The sequence below is a fragment of the Canis aureus genome, chromosome 10 (assembly GCF_053574225.1).
Source record: "Canis aureus isolate CA01 chromosome 10, VMU_Caureus_v.1.0, whole genome shotgun sequence".
In the NCBI taxonomy this organism is placed as follows: Eukaryota; Metazoa; Chordata; class Mammalia; order Carnivora; family Canidae; genus Canis; species Canis aureus.
Genome location: NC_135620.1, coordinates 33,710,663 through 33,717,069, shown reverse-complemented (window position 1 = coordinate 33,717,069; position 6,407 = coordinate 33,710,663). Strand labels below are relative to the sequence as shown.

The 6,407-nt window shown below is 33.2% G+C and overlaps 1 pseudogene; it reads left to right on the top strand.

Moving 5' to 3' along the window:
* Window positions 1-242: 242 nt before the first annotated feature.
* On the top strand, window positions 243-6,068 carry LOC144321525 (proteasome subunit alpha type-7 pseudogene; annotated as a pseudogene).
* Window positions 6,069-6,407: the final 339 nt, after the last annotated feature.

Below are 6,407 nucleotides of genomic sequence, written 5' to 3'. Positions count from 1 at the left end.
ATGCACTCCTATGTTTATTGAAGCATTATTTACAGTAGCCAAGATATGAAAGCAACCTAAGTGTTTATCAATAGACAGATGAATAAGGAAGTTGTGGTATATTTATATATAATAGAGCACTATGAAGTCATAAAAAAGGTAAGATTGTGTTTGAAGGGTATTATGCTAAGTGAAATAAGTCAGACTAAGAAAGAAAAATACCATATGATTTCACTCATGTATGGAATCCAAAAAAGGGAAGAATGAACAAGCATAAAGCAGATCAGACCTATGGAGAACAAACTGATGGTTGCCAGAAACTAGGGGTTGTAAAAGGTTGGGCAAAATGGGTGAAGAGGAATGGGAGATATAGGTTTCTAGTAATGGAATAAATAAGTCAGGAAAATAAAAGCGCCACATAAGGAATATAGGAAATGATACTGTAAGAGCAATGTACAGGGAGAGATGGTAACTACACCTGTGAATACAGCATAAAGTATAAACTTGTTAAGTCACTATGTTGCACATCTGAATCTAATGTAATATTGTGTGTTAACTACTAAAAACAAACAAATAAACATAAAACCAAAAACCAAGCCAAAGCAAAACATAGCAAAGATAAATATTTCATAGAAAAAGAAGCAGGAAATACAAAAATAATAATAATTAATAATAATAATAATAATAAAGTTACTTTTGCTCTAGGATAAGAGGCTGAGAATCAATTTTGAGAAATTTGAAGTGAAAAGCAAAAGTTGAAATCCTAGATTTCTGAAAGATTGGAAATCTGCTAAACAATCCTCTATTTATACTTAATTACATAAACTGCACAGCTGTAGGTCTTGCAGACACAGAATCCTAACTTCAAGATGTTTAGGAAATTTCAATTTATAAAATTGGCCTAATGTGATTTTATATTGTTCATTCTATTATATGGTTGTGGAAGCAAAAGAAAATTCTCTCTGAGGAAATGTAATATTCTTCTAGTTATTAATTCTTCAAATTATGTCACAAAAATTTCCAAAATACATTGCCTTACTACACATTTAAAATAATTGAGGCATAAGATAAGGCAAATCATTGTGTCTGAGAACCAACAGAAATTACTGACAACTGATATAATCTCACTAAAATTCTTTATAGAAAAAAGATATTCTTTCTACTAGATAGAAAAGCTGAAATTAAAAATGTCACCAAGGAACTTAAAAATATAAGCACACATTGCAGATTTGCAATGTAACCAACACTTCTTGCAAAAGAACCACCTAGAAATTCTAGAAATGAAATACACACTAATCTAGATTAAGACATCAATAAGAAGGATTAATAGCAGTACTAGATTTTTTTTTCCAGATTTAAAATTTTGGAGGAGGGGGCATGGTAAATGTAGTCAGAAAATATAATGTGTATTTAATTGGAGCCAGCAGAAATGGAAGGAAATGTGGAAGAAAAAAAAAATATATATATATATTTTAATCCATGAGAATTTCCTCTAATTGATAAAAGAAAGAATCTGTAAATTTTAAGAAGCCAAGATTAGTACCAAGGAGGTAGATAAAATCTATATACAAACACAGTATTTTAACCTAAAGAAAATCAAACACAAAAAGAAATTTTAAAACAGTTTATCAGAAAGGGAGACAGAACATAAAGACTCCTAACTCTGGGAAACGAACTAGGGGTGGTGGAAGGGGAGGAGGGCGGGGAGTGGGGGTGAATGGGTGATGGGCACTGCGGGGGGCACTTGACAGGATGAGCACTGGGTGTTATTCTGTATGTTAGCAAATTGAACACCAATAAAAAATAAATTTATTATAAAAAAAGAAAACAGTTTACATTTAAGCTAGTAACAGTTAACAACCACTAGGTTCCTAGATGACTTCTAATACCAGAATAGAAGTAATATAGCAGGATAATAATATTTTAATACATAGATTGAAAATAATTGCCAACCACATATTTTAAATACAGAAAAAATATTAAAGAATGGATGTGAAAAATCACATTTCTAGATAGACAAATTCTGGTAAGACCCACCATCAGCAAGCCTGTCATAAAGTGAATACTTAGAGTTTTCTTCAGGATGAAGAAAAATGATCTCAGTTGTCATTTTGGAAATGCAGAAAGGAATGGAGAGCAACAGAAATGAAAAGGTATACATCCACCAAGATATCTAAACTCTGGGCCATAAAACACACTTCAACACATTTAAAGTAACCGAAATCACACAGTATTTGCTCTCAGACCACAATGGGATTTAACTAGAAATCAATAACAGAAAAGTGGAAAGTCCCAAAATATGTGGAGATTAAACAATATGCCACTAAGTAACACATTCACCAAAGAAGCAATCGAAAGAAAAACTTTAAAGTATTTTCAGCAAAATGAAAATTGAAAGCACAACTTAACAATATTTGTGGATGCAGTGAAAGCAGTAGTTAGAAGTTTGCAGTGTTGAAAATACTTATTAGAAAAAAGAAAAGAAAAAAAATCACTAGTCTAAATCCCCACCTTAGGAAACCAGAAAAAGAAAAGCAAATTAAATCCAAAGTAAGCAGAAGAAAATAAATAACAATAACAGAAATCTATGAAATTAAAATAATAAATCAATACAGAAAAATTGATGAAACTAAAACCCACTTATCATTTTTTTAATATTTTATTTATTTATTCATAATAGACACAGAGAGAGAGAGGGAGAGACACAGGCAGAGGAAAAAGCAGATTCCCTGCAAGGAGCCCAATGCGGGACTCAATCCTGGAACCCGGGATCACGACCTGAGCCAAAGGCAGACACTCAACTGCTATGCCACCCAGGAGTCCCTAAAATCCCTTTCTTTGAAAAGATCAATAAAATTGACAAGCCTCTAATCAGATTAACAAAGGAAAAAAGGATACAAATCATCAATCAGTCAAGCTTAAAAAAATAAAAAATAAAATAAATGAAAGAGGGGGCATTATTACAAATCCCATGGATATTAAAAAAGATAATAAAGGGGGCTGCCCAGGTGGCTCAGCAGTTTAGTGCCGGCTTCAGCCCAGAGCATGATTTTGGAGACCCAGGATCGAGTCCTGTATGGGGCTTCCTGCATGGAGCCTGCTTCTCCCTCTGCCTGTGTCTCTGCCTCTCTCTCTCTCTCTCTCTCTCTGTCTCTCATGAATAAATAAATAAAATCTTTTTTAAAAAGATAATAAAAGAATACTATGGACTCTATACCCATAAATACTCTGTACCTATAAATTTTATAACCTAAAATAAATGGACACATTCCTTGAATGTACAATCTGCCAAAAGTCTTTGACAACTACAATAGGCCTATATTTTAAAGATATTAACTCAATAATTAAAACCTTCCAAAACAGAAAGTACCAGGTCCAGATGAGTTCACTGGTAAATTTTATCAAGGATTTAGGGTGGAAATTATACTAATTTTCTACTATTTCTTTCAGAGGACAAGGAGAGGGAATACTTTCTAACTCATTCTATGAATCCAGCATTAACCTAATACCAAAACAAAAGATATTTTAAAAAAAGAAAACAACAGTTCAATATTACTCCTGAATAGAGATGGAAAAATCCTAAAGAAAATATCAGGGAAAAAAGAAAAAGAAAATATCAGGGAGTTTAATTATACAACATGACCCAGTGGGATTTATAACAGGTATGTAAGGCTTACTCAACATTTGAAAATCCATTAGTGGATTCATCACACCAACAGGCTAAAAAAGAAAACTTACATAATCATGTCAATAGATGCAGAAAGGGCATTTGACAAAATCCAAAACCTATTCATAATAAAAACTCTCAGTAAAGTAGGAATAGTAGCAAACTTCCTCAAATTGATAAAGAATATCTACAAAGCATATAGCTAACATCATAATTAATGATGAGAAACTTGAAGAGTTCTCACTAAGATCAAGAGCAAAGCAAGGATACCTCCCCTCACCACTGTTTTTCAACATCTTATTAGGTGTCCTTGCTAAGAAAAAGTTATTAGCACTCCCCCAAATTCAAATACTTAGGTATAAATATAACAAAATAAATACAAACTCTTCATGATGAAAACTACAAAATTCTCACAAATGCAATTAAAAAACTAAATAAATGGAGAGATATTCCATGTTCATTAATATGAAGACTCAATATTGTCAAGATACCAATTCTTCCTGACTGATCTATAGATTCAGTGTAGTTCCCATTAAAATCCCAGCAAGTTATTTTGTGGATATTGGCCAATTCTGAGGCAAAAGACCCCAAATATCCAACACTATATTGAAGAAGAACAAAGTTGGAGGAAAAACCCTACCCAATTTCAAGACTTGTCCTGAGTGCTACAGTAATCATGATAGTGTGCTATTGCAAAGTAATACACAAATAGATTTATGAAACAGATCAGAGAAATTAGAAATAGACTCCAAAAAGTGATGAACTTATGTAGCACAGAGGTTTTATGGGTTGGTGGAAATAACATGTATGATACCATGATAGAGGATACATATCATTATACTTAGCCCAAACCCATAGAATGTATAACACCAAGAATGAAGCATAACATCATAACAAAGTATGGACTTTGGGTGTTTATGATATCTCAATGTAAGTTCATCAATCTTAAAAAAAATGTACCAATCTAGTGGAATGTTGATAATAGGGAAGGCATTGAACTACTCTAAAAAAAGTCTAAATCTAAAAATAGTTAGTGTCCAAATTTAAATGAACATTGGCTACATAGTTGTAACAGTATCACATATAAGGGATTAAAAAAGATTGGAATAAAAAATAGGAAAATAGCACTTAAATTCAGAAGATGAATAAAACCAATAATGTTTATCCTCCATTCTGTTTCCCCAGATTGTTAGCTTGCACTCTCAATTTCTGTTAGCTTGCACTCTCAATTCCCTGAAATTCTTGGCCAAAAATGCTTGGTCACTGGAATATAAAAACCTATTCTTTTCCATGGGTCAGTGTAACACTGAGGCACTGTTTTCCTTGCCATTCCCTACACATTGTTGCTGTTTCTCCTAGAAGCCCTTCTTTAATACATTACCAACAGATAATACCTAATCTTAAGATCTGCTCTGCCAAAGATGGAAAAATCCTAAAGAAAATACCTAATACCTATCTGCCAAAGATGGTTTTCAATTTGGATCTAATAGTGTTTATCAATGCATGGAAGGGAGTATAAGATCCAAAAAACATTAACTTTGATTAGTCAAGCTTGCATGGTATAGTCTTTAGCCTATGACCAGTTAAAAGTAAAAGAGTTATAACTTCTAAATTAAGTAGAAAAATCAAAGGATAATAAAAATAATCAAATCAAGAGAATGCAAAAAGGGGGAAGAAAATAATCACAAAATAGGACAAACAAAAACCATACTGTAAGATGATAAATTTAAAAATCAATATATAACTGGTTACACTATTATTCCTACAAATATGTTTAGCAAAAACAAACAAAAAGCAGATATAGCAGGCATTGGATAACATCAGCATGGCATTTGCAGGGCTCACTTCCAATGCAAGACTAGTCATCAACAGGGCCTGGGAGGAGTGCCAGAGCTACGGAGTAACCATGGAGGACTGGGTCCCCATGGAATGGCTATGTCACCAATCTGAAGCAGTGTTAAATGCAGAGAAATGGACACAGGATGTTTGTCATCTCTTCCCTTTTTGTGGAGTTTGATTTTGATAGCACCACCAGAATCCATCAGACTGATGCTTGGTGGATATACCATGCCTAGAAGGCCAATGCCATAGGCTGGGATACCAAGGCAGGACTTGAATTTCCAGAGAATAATTATACCAACAAAGCCAGAGACACAGAGAACCCAAGAAAGATGACAAGCTGCTTATCAAGGCCCTCCCAGAAGTGGTTCAGTCTGGTAGCAAAAACATGGAACTGGCTGTCATGAGGCAAGATCAATCCCTCAAGATCTTAAATCCTGAAGAAATTGAGAAATATACTGCTGAAATTGAAAAAGAGAAAGAAGAAAGTGGAAAGAAACAAAAAAGAAAGCATAATGATGATGAAATCTTGGTTGTTGTGCTTTTTAAATTCAGCATGGGTGATTCTCCAAATGACATGTAAGCATTTCCATTCCTTTATCTACTGTCCAAGTGTCCTGCAATTAACTCCTGGATTTGTTAAAACAACTATCGCCACAACAGGTACATTGAAAACATGCTATATGATTATTCCATTCATATTCAATTAAAAAAAACAGTTGCACCTAAATCATAGTGTTTAAGGGTTTGTACTTATATAGTAAAACTATAACAAGGAAAGTAAACAATCACTTTTTGAACTGAGGAAGAAATATCAGCACAGTGATTACTTTGAGCAAAGAAGGATTTTTTTGTTGGTGGTGTTGTTATCTGTAATTTTTAAGTGGAATTGTCTGTAATGGTTAATTTTTTAAAGGATTTT